Source organism: Phyllobates terribilis, unplaced genomic scaffold (assembly GCF_046119375.1).
Source record: "Phyllobates terribilis strain yellow unplaced genomic scaffold, ASM4611937v1 Scaffold_8__6_contigs__length_399053987, whole genome shotgun sequence".
Taxonomy (NCBI): domain Eukaryota; kingdom Metazoa; phylum Chordata; class Amphibia; order Anura; family Dendrobatidae; genus Phyllobates; species Phyllobates terribilis.
This window is the reverse complement of record NW_027362768.1, coordinates 85,339,422-85,360,933: the sequence shown is the minus strand read 5'-3', so window position 1 is coordinate 85,360,933 and position 21,512 is coordinate 85,339,422.

The following is a 21,512-nucleotide window of genomic DNA, read 5'->3' as shown; positions in this document are numbered from 1 at the left end:
CGTCAGCTGATCCCCAGCTGTGTGTCCGGCAAATTCTCCTGCTTTGTCCACATCCACTGTACTACGGATTTAAAACCTCCTCCAAATACACCTCTGGCTCCTCCGTTTTTAGTATTTACCCTGGGCTCCAATACCGCTAGTTGCTGCTCAGAAGTGCCGTCTGCACAGTCAACGCTTGCTCCAGTGTTATTGGGGTTCAGTAACGTCAGCTGATCCCCAGCTGTGTGTCCGGCAAATTCTCCTGCTTTGTCCACATCCACTGTACTACGGATTTAAAACCTCCTCCAAATACACCTCTGGCTCCTCCGTTTTTAGTATTTACCCTGGGCTCCAATACCGCTAGTTGCTGCTCAGAAGTGCCGTCTGCACAGTCAACGCTTGCTCCAGTGTTATTGGGGTTCAGTAACGTCAGCTGATCCCCAGCTGTGTGTCCGGCAAATTCTCCTGCTTTGTCCACATCCACTGTACTACGGATTTAAAACCTCCTCCAAATACACCTCTGGCTCCTCCGTTTTTAGTATTTACCCTGGGCTCCAATACCGCTAGTTGCTGCTCAGAAGTGCCATCTGCACAGTCAACGCTTGCTCCAGTGTTATTGGGGTTCAGTAACGTCAGCTGATCCCCAGCTGTGTGTCCGGCAAATTCTCCTGCTTTGTCCACATCCACTGTACTACGGATTTAAAACCTCCTCCAAATACACCTCTGGCTCCTCCGTTTTTAGTATTTACCCTGGGCTCCAATACCGCTAGTTGGTGCTCAGAAGTGCCGTCTGCACAGTCAACGCTTGCTCCAGTGTTATTGGGGTTCAGTAACGTCAGCTGATCCCCAGCTGTGTGTCCGGCAAATTCTCCTGATTTGTCCACATCCACTGTACTACGGATTTAAAACTTGCTCCAATTACACCTCTGGCTCCACTCTGTTTTTAGTATTTACCCTGGGTTCCAGCACCGCCAGCTGGTTCTCGGTAGTTCCATTTGCTCTTGTACCTTCTACTACCCATCCGGGTTCCAGTACCGTCAGCTGGTTCTCGGCAGTGACTTTGGCACGGGTACTCCCTCCTGCCCAGCCTGGTTCCAGCACGCCAGCTGTTTCCGGGTAGTGTCAACGTCACTTTGCCTCCAATGCGTTGTCCTGTCATGTTACGGTCGGGTTAGCCGACTCTATGGTGCCTGCAGTTTAGGTGACTCCTATGTGGGCTGCGGGATCTGGCAATGAAGGCTGGTTCCATAGTGCCAATAGGACAAGCACCCCCTGTAGGACTGTGGGTTTTGGTAACTGCGGCCGGCTCGCGGCCTTGAACTTTTTTTTACATGGGTACCTTCTGCTACCCATCCAGGTTCCAGTACCGTCAGCTGGTTCTCGGCAGTGCCTTTGGATTAGGTGCCTCCTTCTCGGTATCCAAGTTCCACCAACGTCTGGTGGTCCTTGGTAGTGCTTTCTGGCACAGGTACCTCCTGCTTAGTAATCGAGTTCCAGTACCGTCAGCTGGTCTTCGGCAGTTCCATTGGCTCTTGTACCTTCTGCTACCCATCCGGGTTCCAGTACCGTCAGCTGGTCCTCGGTAGTTCCATTTGCTCTTGTACCTTCTACTACCCATCCGGGTTCCAGTACCGTCAGCTGGTTCTCGGCAGTGACTTTGGCATGGGTACTCCCTCCTGCCCAGCCTGGTTCCAGCACGCCAGCTGTTTCCGGGTAGTGTCAACGTCACTTTGCCTCCAATGCGTTGTCCTGTCGTGTTGCGGTCGGGTTAGCCGACTCTATGGTGCCTGCAGTTTAGGTGACTCCTATGTGGGCTGCGGGATCTGGCAATGAAGGCTGGTTCCATAGTGCCAATAGGACAAGCACCCCCTGTAGGACTGTGGGTTTTGGTAACTGCGGCCGGCTCGCGGCCTTGAACTTTTTTTTACATGGGTACCTTCTGCTACCCATCCGGGTTCCAGTACCGTCAGCTGGTTCTCGGCAGTGCCTTTGGATTAGGTGCCTCCTTCTCGGTATCCAAGTTCCACCAACGTCTGGTGGTCCTTGGTAGTGCTTTCTGGCACAGGTACCTCCTGCTTAGTAACCGAGTTCCAGTACCGTCAACTGGTCTTCGGCAGTTCCATTGGCTCTTGTACCTTCTGCTACCCATCCGGGTTCCAGTACCGTCAGCTGGTCCTCGGTAGTTCCTCAGCTTTCTTGTACCTTCTGCTACATTTCCAAGTTCAAGCTTTTTGAAATGGTTCTTGGTAATCACTCTAGATCTCCCTGACGAGGACCCTGAAGACGAGGACCCTGAAGACCAACCCTAAGAAGACGAGGACCCCGAAGACGACGACCCTGAATACGAGGACCCTGAAGACCACCCCGAAGAAGACGAGGACCCTGAAGACCACCCCGAAGACGAGGACCCTGAAGACCACCCCGAAGAAGACGAGGACCCTGAAGACCACCCCGAAGAAGACGAGGACCCCGAAGACGAGGACCCAGAAGACCAACCCGAAGAAGACGAGGACCCCGAAGACGAGGACCCCCGAAGACGACGACCCTGAAGACCACCCCGAAGAAGACCAAGAAGATGACCCTGAAGAAGTTGACCAAGAGGACAAAGAAGAGAAGACAAGCACCAAGATACAGAAGAACAAGAGACAGAAAGCCAAGAAGCAGAAATACAAGAAGCTGCAGAACAAAAAGCGGAAGAACATTAAGCATAAGACTAAAAATCAGAGCAAAAGATAATATCTAAATTATAAGCAGAAGGTGACTAAGCAGTGTATGGGGGTGAGTCCGTTCCTCTTCGTGGTGCCCCTGGAAAAGACCTGCTGCTGCAGGCCAAACTGAACGCGGACAAATCCTGTTGTAAATCTTTCGTGACGGGCAGAACGAAAGGTGTAATGTCCAACCTTTTATAGATAACAACTACAGGAATGCCTGCCACAAATAAGAATATGATGAAGAAGAAGAAGATGAAGAAGATGAAGAAGTAGAATATGAAGAATGTAAAAAAAAAGAATAATACGAAGAAGGTGAAGAAGAAGAAGATGAAGAAGGTGAAGAAGAAGTGGATGAAAAAGATGCTGAAGATGATGGAGAAAGTGTGGGAGAAGTAAAAAAGAAGGTGAAGAGCATGGAAGTAGTGAAACATAAATATCTGACAAAATATAAAAATACTTAACATAGTCAATATTTTCCGTAACTCAGAACGTCTTAAAAAAAAATATTAATTCCTGCTATTCCATTTGATTGGGCTAAACCTCTATGCCTTTATTGTCTCCCCCACCTCCCCCAATACATTCTACATTATTCTTAGTTGTTTTCCTTCATGTAGAATTAACCTACAAGGAAAGAAAGGGTTTATTTTCATTCCGATATTTCTGTCCCATTGACTTGCATTGGTTTCCGGTATCAGAATCGGCGATATCCGATACTTTTGGGGTATCGGTCCGATCCAATCCGATCCGATATTTCCCGATATCGGAAGGTATCGCTCAACACTAATCACTATATATCAGCTGAGGTATATATAACAGGGAATTTCTTTTCCTTTGGTACTTTGAAGGTACCATGTGGCCCCATAAACTTCTATGAAGGGAAGGAGAAAATGTGGTATTGTCGGGTGTGATTGAGTCTGAAAAACAATGTATCCAGGAGGGTATAGAAAAGTAGGTTTTTTTGACCACGCGTTTTGGGGTTGCGACAGTTCATCAGATAAACTTCTAGGGGGGTTATATTATAGACCTGTACAACATGGATCTATAACACAGCCTGAGCACTTAAAGGGGTTTTCTACTTTCAGGAATGTGCACTCCAAATGGTCTAGAATAAAAGAGTAGGTACCCACCCTCCCCTCGGCTCCCCGTTACTGCTCGGGTCCCAGTGTTTTGGCTGCAGCGGTGATGTCACATGAACGGCTGCATCACCGCTGTAGCTACTCACCGAGTTCAGTGGTTGTGTCGAGGTAGGGTATTTTAAATCTGTTAGGCTCCACTTTCTTGAAAGTGAAAACCCTCTTTAAAGGTAATGGAAGAAACATAAAATTCAAGTAAAAATATCCATTTCTTCTAGAGGCTTGAATTGAGAGTGAATATTCAGCCATTTCTCTGCTAAGAACAGAGAAACAATGTTTCTTCCTGTTCAGACGGAATGATAAGCCTGCAGCCATCAGTAAGATGCTATTTAAAGCAAGAATAACAGATAAAGTTGTCACAATTGCGTGTGCCAAATGACAAAATCAACTTTACTACTTCTGGCAAACTCAACTCTGCTGCAGCTGTAGAAAGAAAACTCCATTAACGCTTACAATGATAAAATAATATATTCTGCCTTTATCCCCATTGTGTATGGACAGTCTCTGCTTCTGGTGTAAATCTTTTTGTCCCTCTTTAGTCTGGAAAGACACATTACTGTATAATTGCTCAGCACATGGGCATCATTATATTTACTTTAGTGATATATGAGATTAATCAAATAAGATCGGATTATTTCCAGAAACAGCGTCACTCTGGTCCATAGCTGCACCGGTATTACAGCTCAGCATCATTCCCTATAGGGCTCGTGCACATGGCAGTATTTTTGGTCCCAGTGAGATCCAACAAAAAATTGGATCGCACTCATATCAATGTTATTATATGGGTTTGTGCACTTGTCAGATTTTATCCTAGGACTGAGCCGGTCAAAGAAAAAAAAATCACTGCATGTCCAAGTTTGATCCAATATTGAGATCGCACTCGGCCCTGCAAGTCAATGAGTCTGTGGAAACCATCGGACTGCACTCAGATGACATCTGAGTGCAGTCTGATTTCCACAGATTGACAGAATGGAGTAGATGGAGAAGCTTTCCATCTACTCCTCACCTGAGAAAATCAGAGCACACTATCACACGGATCACGAGTTTAATCAAATTGGGATTTGCATAATTGACCCAATTCTCTGGATGAGAGAATAGACAGTCGTCTGCACCCAGCCTTAATGGGGTTAAGCTGCAATATTAGACACAGTTTATGAATAAAGTGGAACTGTGTCTAAAAATGACTTTTCCTACAACTTTCCCCTATACATATCCTTGCCACTTGTCACAAAGTGCAGAAAAATACTAAAAAAGGAACTCACTGAAAGAGGACCCTTGATGCGGGTTGCGAGCTTGCATATTTTGGACAAAATATCAACCAATATCTCATATTTATATTTTTATGCAATTTATATTTATTTTTATGCAGGGTGCAGTGAAGGTCATCTACGTCGGCCTTGTAGACTATGATGTTTGCCCTGTTGGGGTGCACTTATATAGTGCCGGCAGCCCACCTAATCTAACAGCATGGGCATCACTAATAGGCTGTAAGCCAGACACTGTGCACTACATGTGTATGACCGGCGCCCTTTAGAAGCCTTATCTGTGTGCATTTTTAGTACTAAGCAATCACCCTCTCCATGAATTGGTAAGTTGAGAGTTGTTGTTCATCAGTATTTTGCACCTGTGTTGCCTCCACCTTTATCAAGGGGGTCTGCTGTATCCTGTTAGTGCATTCGTTTCTGTGATCTGGGCAGGTAAGTGCAGCTCTGTACCTAGTAGGGTATACACATATAAACCGTGGAACACTATTTTTTCTTGTATTCAAAGACCCATAGGATCAGTACTCTATTTAATTATTAAAAAGGTTGTCCACTACTTTATTATTCATGACCTGTACTTAAAATTCCCGACACCCGTCAACCCCCATCGGTGTCGGCGGCCGCCGCTGGCTTGAGGGTACTACACATCTGCCTCCTATTGATTTGAAGATCAGAAGATGGAGCAGCGAGGCTAGAAAGTATCTCTGGCCGGCAGCGCCCCCCAACAACGCTGATAACAACTGATCGGCAGGGGGTGCTGGGTGTCAGACCCCCGACTGATCAGACATTGATGACCAATCCTAAGGATACGTCATCAGTGCTAAAGTAGGGGACAACCTCTTTAAGTGATGAATCAAACGTTGTATCAATCGTCACTGTTCTCTAATATTTGTAGACATTACATGACCTCACTGTATGAGATATGTTGTGGCAACATATCCAGAGTATTCATTATGAAGGTGTGCTGATAATACAATGTGCAACAAACAGCAATATGCAAGTAGTAACACAATAATAGCTGAGAAAAACAGAAACAAAGTTTCCAACCCCAAATACCGGAAACTGGACACGTGTAGCTCTTCAGATGTGAAATACATTCCCTATTACTCCTCATTTCAAACGCAGATGGTTGTGGGATTATTTTGATGATCTACTCAATTTTCCAATACGCCCACCCTTCCCATGAAGTTTGGGCTTAAAGGGAACTTGTCAGATCCAGAGACTGACCCCAACAGATATTATAATGGTATGGGTGCCGATTCCTTCAATCCGATCATGTCTTTTATGCAATTTGCTCAGACTGTATTGTTTGAAGAATCAAATTTTAATCTGTAGCATGACATATGGTAATGAAGCAGGACTAGTCTTGTTCGCCGGACCTGTCCTGATCAGTTCGGTTAGCGTGCCTTCCAGCGTGTGATTACCAACCTGCATAGAATACTGGCAACTGTATGCCAGCAGCAATCATGCCTAGGGAGGCAAGATTAGAAGACCTAAGGCAGGACAAGTCCGGGGGAAGACACACCTCGCCGGACTAGTCCTGCCTCATTAGCATATCTGAAATATAAACATATGTCATATGGTCACAGTGTAAATATGGAGTGGGCTTAGAATCTGACCCAGCACTAGATTTCAACTGTGTTACACTAGTGACATGTACCTGTAACAAAAGCATCTGGAGCTAGCTCTGATCGCTGCTGATAACTATTAGAATGCCTCTGTCAATCACTGACAGTGAAATTTAAATGGCTATCTGGCCAGTGTTAATGTGCACCAGCACCCATTTGCCACCCCTTACACCCCATGATGCAATTGTGGGGTGCCGATGGGTTACCACAGCACTTGGAGTTCTGCAGAAAGCCCTCATGGAAACATAGCAGCCATGTTGGTACTACTATTATTATTATTTTTTATTATTTTATTTTAATTCCATGGTGCTTTACATGTGAAAAAGGTCTGATGTGTTGGGGTACAGAGTTCCAGAGTAGGGGGGATGCACGGGAGAAATCTTGTATGTGATTTTGGGAAGAGGAGATCAGAGGGGAGTAGAGAAGAAGATCCTGTGTGGATTGGAGGCTGCATGTAGGTATGTACCGGGAGACTAGATCACAGATGTATGGAGGAGACAGGTTGTGGATGGCTTTATATGCCAAGGTTAGGGTCTTGAAATTGAGTCTCTGGGCAATGGGGAGCCAGTGAATTGATTGGCAGAGGGGAGAAGGGGAGAGGCAGGGGAATAGCGGGGGACAGGTGGATTAGTCGGGCAGCAGAGTTTAGGATAGATTGCGGGGGTGCAAGAGTGGTAGAAGGGAGGCCACAGAGCAGGAGGTTGCAGTAGTCGAGGCGAAAGATGATGAGGGCATGTGACTCGCCCCCTGGGCCGTGGGGCACTCGGATCCGGGCAATAAGGGGAACGATGGGAGTAGTAGTGGCAACCCGGTTCCGTGGCTCAGGGTGGTCAGGCCAGTGGTAGTCCGTTATGTACTGATGTTTATGTCCGACTACGCCACCCGTGGATTGCGGTTATTAGGAACCGCCGCTGCATGCAGACCGCTGGGGCTGATGAAGTGTGCAGCTAGGGTAGTGTGACTCCCCACGGGAAGAGTGCGGCCCCAGGGCAGTATAGTGGATGGTGGGAGTGATGGTAGTGAGAGTCCCAGTGCTGATAGTGCTGGAGGAGCAAGGAGCACACAGACAACAGGTTGCAGTCCAGGGTCTTTACTGAACAGGTAAACTGACCCACAAACAGTCCCGGCTAGGAGGGGACCTGGATGTCTGAGAGCAACGGGGAAATTGGCCCTGGTCAGGGTGAGGGTGTAAGCCTACCGTGCTTTCTGCGCTCCTTCTGGCTATCTCCTCCTGATAGGGTAACAGCCCACGTTTCCGAGCTTTCCGTGTATTCTCGCCTGTATGGCCTGCGACGTGGGTTCCTTTCTGCTCCCAGCCTTGTACGGCTTTACTGGTCCCTTCGGTTGTGGCAGGGCCTCCAGGCTTCTTAGGCCAAGGAATGTACAGTCCCTTGCGGACTGGTTCTCTGCTGGGGGATGTGGAATCCTCTCAGCCTCAGACACCAAAGTCTGGTAAAATTAAGTCTTTTCTCTGCCAAGACAGGCTCTCTTCGCCTCTTGTCTCTGGCTTGTGGCTCTCCTCCTGCCACACTTCCTCTTAGGTTACAATGCAACTTTCTGTCCCTGCTCCACTCTGGGACACGTCTCAGTGTTGAGACAGGCAATCCAGTTCTCCCTAACCCTGCCCTCAGTACCAGCTTTTATAGGGGCAGCCTGCTCCCCCTACTGGCCTGAGACAGGAGGCATTGCATGCTAATGTTCCCCTGACCAGAGAACCTCCCCCTTGCTCTCAGACACAGCTTTATTACACTTGTGGCATCCAGGTAGGGTGACACACATGCACTAGTGTTTCTGCAGATTCATGGTTGAGAAATGTATGGATCCGGGAAATATTTTTGAGTTGGATTCGGCAGGAGGTGGAAAGGGCTTGGATATGTGCTTTGATGGAGAGATAAGAGTCAAGGGTTACCCCAAGGCAGCGAGCTTGCGGGACTGGGGAGAGTGGACAGCCACTGACTTTGATAGATAGGTCAGGTGGAGGGGGGGTGAGTGAGATGGTGGAAAGATGATGAATTCGGTTTTATCCATATTAAGTTTTAGGAATCTAGCAGAGAAGAAAGATGAAATAGAGGACAGACATTGTGGGATTCTGGTTAATAAGGAGTTGATATCAGGTCCAGAGAGGTAAATTTGTGTGTCATCAGCATAGAGGTGATACTGGAAGCCGTGAGACTCTATGAGCTGTCCCAGGCAGCAGGTGTAGATGGAGAAGAGCAGGGGTCCTAGAACTGAACATTGGGGGACACCGACACATAGGGGGCAAGATGAGGATGTGGTGTGTGGGCGAGATGAGGAGGTGGTGTGTGAGCTGAATGTCGTGTCTGTTAGGTATGAGGAGATCCAAGATAGGGCCAAGTCTGTGATGCCGAGAGATGAGAGAGTCTGTAGTAAGAGGGAATGATCCACTGTGTCAAAGGCAGAAGACAGGTCCAGGAGGAGGAGGACAGAGTAGTGTCATTTGGATTTGGCGGTCAGTAGGTCGTTGATGACTTTAGTCAGGGCAGTTTCAGTGGAGTGATGCGGTCGGAAGCCAGATTGTAAGCGGTCAAAGAGGGAGCAGGAGGAGAGGTGGGAGGACAGTTCAAAATGGACATGTTGTTCCAGTAGTTTTGAGGCATAGGGGAGAAGTGATATCGAGCGATAGCTAGAATGAGAGGATTGGTCAAGGGAGGGTTTTTTGAGGATGGGTGTGATCGAGGCATGTTTGAAGCATAGAGGAAGATGCCAGTTGTTAGTGACAGGTTGAAGAGGTGGGTCAGGGTTGAGATGAAGACTGCGGTGAGGTTTGTGATGAGGTGGGACAGGATTGGTTCAAGTTCACAGGTGGTGAGATGTGACTTGGAGAGTAAACAGGAGAGTTGATCTTCCGTGATGGCGGAGAAGCTGGTTTTTGAGGAGAGTTAAGTAGTTATGAGAAGGGGCTGTGGGGACTTATGGCCAAAGCTTTGTCTTATGTTGCCAATCTTCTGTTTGAAGAATGAGGCAAAGTCTTCAGCTGAAATGAGTGGGGGGGGGGGGGAGATGGGGGACGGAGGAGAGAATTGAAACTACTGAATAGCTGTTTAGGGTTGTGAGACAGGGAGGATATGAGCGATGAGAAGTAGGTTTGTTTTGCCTGTTAGTGTAGACTTGAAAGTAGTGAGGGACTGTTTGAATTCGATGAAGTGCTCATTGGAGTGGGACCTTTTCCATCTCTGTTCATCAACCCTGGAAGCCCGTCTCAGTTCTTTAGTCAGGCTGGTGTGCCAGCGTTGCCTGTTGATTGTACGAGCTTTTGTATGTGTGAGGGGGGCGACCAAATTGAGAGCTGCAGCTGTTGTGGTGTTATATATAGCAGCAGCATCTGCATCCATGTAAGGAATTTATGCCTGTAAGAGGGAGAAGGGATTCAGAGAGTGAGTGTAGATCAAGGTGTTTGAGATTTCTGCGAGGGTGTGCAAGTTTCTGGATAGGGGATTTTGGACCTGGAGAGTAGAGGGAAGAGAATGTAAGTTGTAGTCAGAAAGAGGGAGAGGTGAGTTAGAGAGGTTGGATAGGGAACAGACAGGTGAAGATGAGGTCCATTGTGTGTCCATCTTTGTGAGTGGCTGCGGAAGACCACTGAGCGAGACCGAAGGAGGAAGTGAGGGATAGAAGCTTAGAGACAGATGAGTGGGAAGTGTCAATGGGGATGTTGAACTCACCCATGATGATAGTGGGGATGTCAGCAGAAAGGAAATGGAGTAGCCAGGTGGTGAAGTGGTCTAAGAAGGTGGTAGCTGGCCCTGGGGTGCGGTAAATGACAGCCAGTTGGAGGTTGGAGGGGTAGTAGATGCGCACACAGTGCACCTCAAAAGAGGGGAGGGTAACGGAGGGTGGCAATGGGATATGTGAGAAGGAGCAGCTATCTCACAGGAGAAAGTCAACTCCTCCGCCATGCTTGCTGCAGGGGCGGGGGCTGTGGGAGAGGTCGAATCTGCCGTACGAGAGTGCAGCTGGAGAGGCTGTGTCAGAGGGTGAGAGCAAGGTTTCGGTGATGGCGAGGAAGGAAAGTTTGTTAGTAATGAAAAGATCATGGATGTAGGAAAGTTTCTTGCAGACGTAGCAAGCATTGCATAGAGCTCCTGTTAGTGGGACTGGGGAAGTGGGGGTTGGGAGGATGGGTATAAGGTTAGAAAGGATTTGCGGAAATGTGTGATATATCTAGGATGAGAGGTAGACGTGACTGTGGGGATGTGGTGGCGGGGGCCGGAATTTGGAAAGATATTGCCGGCAGTGAGGAGGAGCAGAGAAAGTGTTAGCAGGTAGGAGCAGGAAAGAGCATGTGGTGGCTGTCTGTGTTTGGAGACAAAGGATTGCATGTTGAGAAGCAGTTCTGAGGAGGAGGTGAGATGGATGGGGGAATGGAGGGAGAGATAACCAGTTCCTTACTAGGAGTAGGGATTAGAGGGGTTAGGATAAAGTGAAGGACTATAGAGGAGAGAGTGAAAACAAACAGGAACATTGTTTACTGTGACTAAGTATCCAGTTACCTTCAGTTCCCATCTGGTTCAATTCTAGTATAATTCTTAGCTGAGTATATCTTCAGTACACTTGTATGTTATGCTGGCAGACTGACGTCCTGCAGAAGTATAGCTCACTATATATTTGCTACAAAATGCAGGCAGCTGTGAAACGAAGGGGATTGGCCTCTGCTCATCTATATCAGATAATTAAGGGTATGTGCACACGATGCAGAAATGCTCAGGATTTTTTCCTGAGCGTTTCTGCATCTCTCTGGCAGAAAAAAACGCATGCGGATTGTACATGCGGTTTTCCTGCCAGGGACATGCGGATGTGAAGCGTTCTTCACATACATTTCCGCATGCGGGTTGTCAAGCGTTTTCCAAGCGATTTTAGCATCACTTGGAAAGTGCTTGTCAACTTCACACTATATAAATCCATGCAACCGGCATGGATTTATATAGTGTGTGATGTCAAAAAATAAAAAATAAATCTATACGTTACCATCTGATGGCCCCCGGTGTCCTGCTTCATCGGTCCCGGCTGCCGGCAGTGAAGATTGTAGGACCTTCCGACGTCAGCGTCACGTGACCCGTCACATGACTCTGACGTCAGCGAAGGTCCTTCATTCAACCGCGAAGTGCGCGGGAGCCGGCAGGACGCAGCGCGGGCCGTCAGAAGGTGAGAATATATATATTTTTTATTTTATTCTTTTTTTTTTAATGGTACCTGGGTCTGGATGAGAGTCCTCTCATCCACACCCGGGTACCATCCGCACATTAGACCGCATGAAAAGCGCATCAACATATACAGTGATGCGGATTCCATGCGGTCTAATGCAAGTCAATGGCGGCAAAAGAGCAGCGTTTCCGCAAAATTAATTGACATGCTGCGGATTTTTGACCGCAGCGTTTACGCTGCGGAAAAATCCGCATCATGGGCACAGCACATGCGGATTTCCATTGGGGAACATTGCTGCCCTTCTACCATGCGTTTTTCATGCGTTTCCGCGGCGTTTACGCAACTGCAAAAACGCCGCGGAAACGCATGAAAAACGCATCGTGTGAACTCAGCCTAATAAGACTAAGCCAGATGCAGGATATTTAAGGCAGAGTAAACAAGGAGGTCATAAATAAGGGTGGGGGTAGAGCAGTGATTAGGTGAAAGACATACCAGAACACACATGCGGCCAGCAAAGTTATGGGGGAATCACAGTAGAAGGAAAGCTTGGTTGCATACTAGAACATACTATGAAGCCCAGCTGGCTGGATTCATAGGAAAACAGCAGCTTAGCTATGCATTTCAGTACAGTGGTATTGCAGTATTTATTAGAAGCGATCAAATGATCGTAGTCCCTTAAAGGGACTAAAAAAGATACAGTAGAAATAATTTTAAAAAAAGTTGTACAAAATAACCTAATTTTCCCTTTAAAAAAATGAATAAAATAAATAAAACTATATCCATAGATAGAAGGGAGTGTAGCTGGCAATTCAGGCTACACAAGGTTTGTTTGAAAAATGTTGCCATGGAGGCACATAGGTCTGCATTGGATCTGTAGACTCAACATAGGAGTTATAATGAGTGCTATTAATAAAGTTTCCCTTTTTTGTAGCTGCATTGCAACAACAAAAATGGCTACAGTGCTGGAGTCTTTAAAACAGATCTGTTAGCAGATTGAAGAATACTACCTGCATACATTATTACATTATGTTTTCGAACCAATGTAACTAGTATAGATGACTTGTTTTTTTTGGCAAGTTTAAAGGAAAGCTATCATTAGAAAAGATTGAATATGGTGGAGCCTGGTGCCAGGAGCAAACATCTAAAACTTGTCTAAAAATGCCTTCCATCAATGTCCTTCCTTCAAATCTCCCATTTTTTTTTTTCATTTAAGGAAGGAAACTAAATTAATTATTAGTGAAGAAACTGGTTCAATCTTTGCTTGTGCCGCTGATTATAGTTTAAAAAACGCTATTAACCTTAAGATATGCGGTCAATCTGCAGGTTAATAGTGTTCTGCCCGGCGCCCGCACTTAGAGCCGCACTTCCCCACTGTCGGGAGGAAATTAACTTCATTCCTCCTGGCAGCGTTAGGGTCTTAGTGATGGGGCAGCGGCCTGCACAACTTTAGACACCTCTCTGTGTATAGAGAGCTGTAACTGCGCCCCCGACCCTGACTGACAGCCAACCCAAATTCTGAGCCAACTGTCAGTCAGTGGCGGGGACACAGATACAGCCGCCGCTCTCTATACGCAAAGTGGCCACTGAAACCGTGCCGCCACCATCTCTATGACTGAAACCAAAATGTTGCCAGAATTAAAGTTAATTTTCTCCAGGCACAGGGGCTCCAAGTGCTGGCGTCAGGCGAGTTTAGAACACCCTAGAAAAGAACCCAGAATTACTTGAGTACCCACTGACGAAGCTGAACGCGAAATGCACGTTGGGGTACTAATGCAGTGTGGTTCAACATTATGGCACATGGTCTGTAATTTCTGGATTCTATTTACTAACTGTTATTGATGATTGCCCTTGTGAAATAGGGGTACTGGTGGCTATTGGGCAATCCCCTAGTAACTGTATTGTTTGTCTATATCCTATTTGTGGCATTACTTGTAAGTAAATTATGTGCATGTAAATATATGAATCCCCAGGTCTATTGTTTTGCCTATTTTTGATATTTACTGTATCTATGTAATTCTGGAATACTTTTTCTGTCTATAATCATCTAATATATAAAAATCATGTTTGTTATGCCACTTATCTATATATATAATCGTCTTATCCCGTCTGTCTGTCTGTCTGTCCAGGAAATCCCGCGTCGCTCATTGGTCCGGCAGCGGCCAATCAGCGCCGCGGGATTTCTGAAAAAAGATGGCGGCCGTTAGTGGCTCATCTGCCGGACGGAGGTCAGCGGCGATGCAGCGGGGAGATGAGCGGCGCTAGCAGCACAACTACCCCGACCGGCGCCGCTGACCTCCATGCGGCTAACGTCGGAAGATCAGCGGCTTGGCCCGATCTCCCGACAGCAAGTGTGAACGGAGGACCGGGGAGCGGCGCCGCCGATCGGGATGCTTCTGCTGCGAGTAGCCGCTCATCTCCCGACTTCTCGCAGCAGAAGGAGCCGCACAAGCAGCGCCGCTCCCGGCCCACACTAATATGACGCTGATTGGTCGCGGCCGGCCACCGCGACCAATTAGCAAAGCGGTGTTAAAATTTGGCGCCTATATCGCAGATTGGTCACGGCCGGCAGTCGCAACTAATCAGCAGAGCGGAGTTTAAATTTGGCGCCAATAATGCTGATTGTTTGCGGCCGGCGGTCGCGACCAATCAGCAGAGCGTTATTTAAATTTGGCGCCAATAATGGTGATTGGTCACGGCCGCGACTAATCAGCAGAGCGGTGTTTAAATTTGTCGCCAATAATGCTGGTTATTCGTGACCGGTAACTGCGACCATTGAGCAGAGCGGTGTTTAAATATGGCGCCAATATCGCTGATTGGTCACGGCCAGTGGTTGCGACTAATCAGCAGAGCGGGGTTTAAATTTGGCGCCAATACTGCTCATTGGTTGCGGCCGGCGACTGCGACCAATCAGCACAGCGGTGTTTAAATTTGGCGCCAATCTCGATGATTGGCCGCGTCTGGCGTCCGCGACCAATCAGCAGAGCAGTGTTTAAATTTGGCGCCAATCTCGCAGATTGGTAGCGGTCGCGACCAATCAGCACAGCGGTGTTTAAATTTGCCGGCCATCTCGCTGATTGGTCGCGGCCGGCCACCGCGACCAATCAGCGAGATGGCCGGCAAATTTAAACACCGCTGTGCTGATTGGTCGCGACCGCTACCAATCTGCGAGATTGGCGCCAAATTTAAACACTGCTCTGCTGATTGGCCGCGTCTGGCGTCCGCGACCAATCATCGAGATTGGCGCCAAATTTAAACACCGCTGTGCTGATTGGTCGCAGTCGCCGGCCGCAACCAATGAGCAGTATTGGCGCCAAATTTAAACCCCGCTCTGCTGATTAGTCGCAACCACTGGCCGTGACCAATCAGCGATATTGGCGCCATATTTAAACACCGCTCTGCTCAATGGTCGCAGTTACCGGTCACGAATAACCAGCATTATTGGCGACAAATTTAAACACCGCTCTGCTGATTAGTCGCGGCCGTGACCAATCACCATTATTGGCGCCAAATTTAAATAACGCTCTGCTGATTGGTCGCGACCGCCGGCCGCAAACAATCAGCATTATTGGCGCCAAATTTAAACTCCGCTCTGCTGATTAGTTGCGACTGCCGGCCGTGACCAATCTGCGATATAGGCGCCAAATTTTAACACCGCTTTGCTAATTGGTCGCGGTTGCCGGCCTCGACCAATCAGCGATTTTGGCGCCAAATTTAATTACCTCTCTGCTGATTGCGCCCGGTTGGCCGCATACCTATTCTAGAATACCCGATGCGTTAGAATCGGGCCACCATCTAGTATTACTATGAATACCGATGCCATTTAACTACTGTCATCTGGATCCACACTGCCCAATCATTTTAAATTGGCTTTTTAAGGGGCTCTTTTATAGGGTTTCTGTTTGTGAGTGTGTCTTTGAAAATAATAAACTTTATGATACCTTTAAACAAATTAGATATGATAGTTTTGTATTTCTTTGAATGGTGGTAATGGTCAGGATATGTACATACAGTGGGTACGGAAAGTATTCAGACCCCCTTAAATATTTCACTCTTTGTTTCATTGCAGCCATTTGGTAAATTCTAAAAAGTTCATTTTTTTTTTCTCATTAAAGTACACTCTGCCCACCCATCTTGACTGAAAAAAAACAGAAATGTAGAAATTTTTGCAAATGTATTAAAAAAGAAAAGCTGAAATATCACATGGTCATAAGTATTCAGACCCTTTGCTCAGTATTGAGTAGAAGCACCCTTTTGAGCTAATACAGCCATGAGTCTTCTTGGGAATGATGTAACATGTTTTTCACATCTGAATTCGGGGAACCTCAGCCATTCTTCCTTGCAAATCCTCTCCAGTTCCGTCAGGTTGGATGGTGAACATTGGTGGACAGCCATTTTCAGGTCTCTCCAGAGATGCTCAATTGGGTTTAGGTCAGGGCTCTGGCTGGGCCAGTCAAGAATGGTCACAGAGTTGTTCTGAAGCCACTCCTTTGTTATTTTAGCTGTGTGCTTAGGGTCATTGTCTTGTTGGAAGGTGAACCTTCGGCCAAGTCTGAGGTCCAGAGCACTCTGGAAGAGGTTTTCATCCAGGATATCTCTGTACATGGCCGCATTCATGTTTCCTTCAATTGCAACCAGTTGTCCTGTCCCTGCAGCTGAAAAACACCCCCATAGCATGATGCTGCCACCACCATGTTTCACTGTTGGGATTGTATTGGGCAGGTGATGAGCAGTGCCTGGTTTTCTCCACACATACTGCTTAGAATTATCACAAAAAAGTTCTATCTTCGTCTCATCAGACCAGAGAATCTTATTTCTCATAGTCTGGGAGTCCTTCACGTGTTTTTGAGCAAACTCTATGCGGGCTTTCATATGTCTTGCACTGAGGAGAGGCTTCCGTCTGGCCACTGTGCCATAAAGGCCCGACTGGTGGGAGGGCTGCCGTGATAGTTGACTTTGTGGAACTTTCTCCCATCTCCCTACTGCATCTCTGGAGCTCAGCCACAGTGATCTTGGGGTTCTTCTTTACCTCTCTCACGAAGGCTCTTCTCCCATGATTGCTCAGTTTGGTTGGACGGCCAGGTCTAGGAAGACTTCTGGTGGTCCCAAACTTCTTCCATTTAAGGATTATGGAGGCCACTGTGCTCTTAGGAACCTTGAGTAATTCAGAAATTCTTTTGTAACCTTGGCCAGATCTGTGCCTTACCACAATTCTGTCTCTGAGCTCCTTGGGCAGTGCCTTTGAGCTCATGATTCTCATTTGGTCAGACATGCACTGTGAGCTATGAGGTCTTATATAGACAGGTGTGTGCCTTTCCAAATCAAGTCCTATCAGTTTAATTAAACACAGCTGGACTCCAATGAAGGAGTAGAACCATCTCAAGGAGGATCACAAGGAAATAGACAGCATGTGACTTAAATATGAGTGTCTGAGCAAAGGGTCTGAATACTCATGACTATGTCATATTTCAGTTTTTCTTTTTTAATAAATTTGCATTTCTGTTTTCTTTCAGTCAAGATGGGGTGCTGAGTGTACTTTAATGAGAAAAAAAATTAACTTTTTAGAATTTACCAAATGGCTGCAATGAAACAAAGAGTGAAAAATTCAAAGGGGTCTGAATACTTTCCGTACCCACTGTATGTGTCACCCCAGGCCTGGATGCCACAAACATGTAAGGCTGTGTCTGAGAGCAGGAGGGAGGTTCTCTGGTCATGGACCATTTGCATGCAGCACCTCCTGTCCCAGGCCAGTAGGGGGAGCAGGCTGCCCCTATAAAAGTTGGTACTGAGGGCAGGGTTAGAGAGACCAGGACCCACTTCTGAAGCATCCAGAAGGGTTCCCAGAGGAGAGGGACAGGTCAGCTGCAGCTGAGGAGGCAAAGGAGGAACAGAAAGACTGGAAGCCCCGCCCTACGCACCGACGCTGCGCAAGGTCCTGGAAGGGAGAGAGAGCGACGCTGACGTCACCAGGACGCGACGCAAGGTCCTCGTCCGGAGCAGCTTTGGCGTAGTCGGCAGGATTGTGACCAACCCGCCACAAACGGGAATTGCGTGCCTGAAAAAGACTGTAGACGTACCTTAAAAAGAGGTTTCACGCCATCCGGAGCCGATTCCCGCCATCTTCCGTCGGTTCCCGCCATCTTCAGCCGTTTTCCCGCCATCGGACGCCATCTTCAGGACGCAGCGCGGGAAGAAGAGGGGCGTGGACGTCAAAAACGCGTGAGACTGGAAGCCCCGCCCTACGCACCGACGCTGCGCAAGGTCCTGGAAGGGAGAGAGAGCGACGCTGACGTCACCAGGACGCGACGCAAGGTCCTCGTCCGGAGCAGCACCAGCGGAGCCGCGGCCTACAGAAGAGGATCGTCGGAAGGTAGGCCACGCTTAACTAGGGGGGAGGAAGATTACGGACACGGAGGGGCCTTCTACAACCAGATCAGCGGGGCTGCAGCAGCGGTGATGCTGTTCTCTATGCCCTACATCCCCGGAGCAGCCTGGCTGCCCAAATACTCAGGGGACTCCCATACCTTAACTGACTTTAGGGAAAGACTGCACAGTTTGTTCAAAGTTTATCCCCTGACAGAAGAACAGAAAGTGAGCATTCTAACGGGGCAGCACACCAGTGCAGCCCTGCGGGAAGTGAAATCATGGTCAGATGAGGAGAAAAGGACAGTAAAGGACATTCTGACCCGGCTGCGGAGTACCTTTGATACCTGTACCTCAGCAGAAATAAAAATGCGGTTCTATGGCTGTAAGCAGCGGGCCCAGGACAGTATCAGAGACTATGCCTTGAACCTGCAAGAGGCCCTGAGAGCTATCAAACAAGTTGACCCTGGTAGCGTGCAGGACACTGATAAACTGTTGACTGACCAGTTCATAGAAGGTCTGCTGTCCAGCGCCCACAGGACTCAGCTGCGCCTCATGGCCCTACAGAACCCCGACTTGACTTTTGCGCAGTTCAAGGATCGGGCCATCCGGGTGCTCAGAGAACCCGCAACAGGTGGCGCTGTAGCTTCCCGGCGCCCTGCCATCACTTACCACCAGGGGGCAGCGCCCTACCCTGCAGACCTTGTGGGGGCTGATGCACAGGCCCTAAATCCGTCCCAGCCTGCAGACCTGCACCATCAGGTCCAGGAGCTAACAAAGAGTGTGGCTGCATTAACCAGGACCGTACAGTCGTTGCAGGTGGAACCGTCAAGACCAATCGAGCTGGCTTCCAGTCCTGAGGATGTCCCGTGGCGTCGATTTTGCAGCAGGTGGCGATGAATGCTAGTTCTAGCCAACAGAGGGTCCTCCAGAAAGAGATAAGAGCCCTGATGAGACGGCAGCAGGTAGAACTGTCTGGTGGTGAGATCGGTAGCGTAAGACTGAGTGACCCATTCCCCATTTCCATGCCTCCCAAAAGTGAAATGATGATCTGGTGTCGGACTGCAATCGGGTTGAGAGGCAGAGACTACCAAGCCATGGTAGAACCCGTGTACTCAGACAGCAGGCACACCATTTTGACAGCCCAGGGGGTGGTTGATGTCCGTCATGGGAGGGTGCCCGTTCGCATTCTCAACATTGGGGAGAGGGAGGTACACTTACCCAGGTACGCTACACTTGCCAAACTGTTTGCTGTTGAGCACAAAGCTATCAGGGCCGTGGAACCGTTGCCTCGATCTCCTCCGGCGGAGGGTAATGGCTCCCAGAAACAAAAGGAGGACTGATGCCAGAAACTCCATGTGGGTGCTGACTCCACTCCCCTGCACCAAAAACAAGGAGTCTACCGGGTGGTACAGGAGTACGAGAGAGTCTTTAGTAAGCACCCGCTAGACTTCGGCAGAGTAAAAGGGATAGAACACCATATCCCCACGGGGAGCCACCCACCAATAAAAGAGAGACACAGGCCTGTACCCCCTGCACATTATCAGAGCGCCAAGGGAATGCTGAGAGAAATGAAAGAAGCTGGGGTCATTAGAGATAGCTGTAGCCCCTGGGCAGCTCCCTTAGTTTTGGTAAAAAAAGAAAGACGGTACCATGAGAATGTGCGTGGACTATAGGCAAATCCATCGTATCACCCATAAAGATGCGTATCCGCTACCTAGGATAGAGGAGTCTTTAGCAGCTCTAAAATCAGCTAATTTCTTCTCTACTTTGGACCTTACTAGCGGGTACTGGCAGGTTCCTGTGGCAAAGGCTGACAAGGAGAAGACCGCCTTCACCACCCCGATGGGACTGAGTGAGTTCAACTGTATGCCCTTTGGGCTCTGCAACGCACCAGGGACCTTCCAGAGGCTGATGGAATGCTGTCTAGGGCACCGAAACTTTGAGACGGTCCTCCTTTACCTGGACGACATGATAGTCTACTCGAAGACTTACGAGGACCATCTAAGGCACCTGGCCGAGGTGTTCGAAGCCCTGGCAAGCTACGGCCTGAAAGTGAAGCCTTCAAAGTGCCACCTGTTAAAACCAAAGGTCCAGTACCTAGGACACGTGGTGAGTGCAGAGGGAGTAGCCCCCGACCCCGACAAAGTTACAGCCATCAAGAGCTGGCCAAGCCCCTCTAACATCAAAGAAGTGAGGCAATTCCTCGGGTTGGTAGGCTACTACCGAAGGTTCATCCCCGGGTTCACTAAGATGGCAGCCCCTATGCAGGACCTCCTGATAGGGCAATCTAAATCCAGAAGTCACAAGCCACCTTTCAAGTGGAACAAGCCGGAAGAGGAGTCCTTCCGCCAGTTGAAGATGGCCCTCGCAGGGGATGAGATCCTGGCCTACCCCGATTATGAACAGCCTTTTATCCTCCACACAGATGCCAGTAATGTGGGGCTGGGAGCCATACTGTCACAGAACCAACAGGGCAGAGAAAGGGTGATCGCGTTTGCCAGCCGGAAGCTGAGGCGCACTGAAAGAAACCAGGAGAACTACAGCTCCTTCAAGCTAGAATTCTTGGCAGTGGTGTGGGTCGTCACAGAGCAGTTTAAGCATTACCTGGCCTCTGCAAAGTTCACCGTGTACACGGACAACAACCCGTTAACACATCTGGACAATGCAAGACTAGGTGCCCTAGAACAGCGGTGGATGGCCCGACTATCCAATTATGACTTCACAATCAAATACTGGGCAGGCAGAACCAACGCTAACGCAGACGCCCTATCAAGAATGCCTCACCTACCTGAAGGAGAAGACGACTCGGAAAAGCTGGAGGAAATAGAGCTCCCTGTGTTCCACCGGTATGGGGCCACTCAGTATTCTCACCGGGTAAGAGACAGAGACCTAACCACCGTCATGTTCAACCCCTTACCCCACCACGGCTGGGCTGAAACGCAAGATAGTGACCCTGCAATACGCCTGGTGAAACACATGTTAACCCAGGAAGACGCTAGCCCTGGCCCGGACGCTCCAGAGGAAGCCAAGCAGATATGGAAGGAGAAAAGCAGGCTATTCCTCTACGAGGGTAAGCTGTGCAGAAGGCTTGTCAATCACCGGACGCACGAGCTGACCTGGCAGATAGTGGTCCCAAAGCGAGATGAGCAATGGTCCTGGAGGCCTACCATGACAGAGCGGGACACTTCGGGTGGAAGAAACTGGAGTTCCTACTGAGAGAGCGGTTCTACTGGGTCGGCATGAGTAGGGCCATCGAGAAGTGGAGCAGGGACT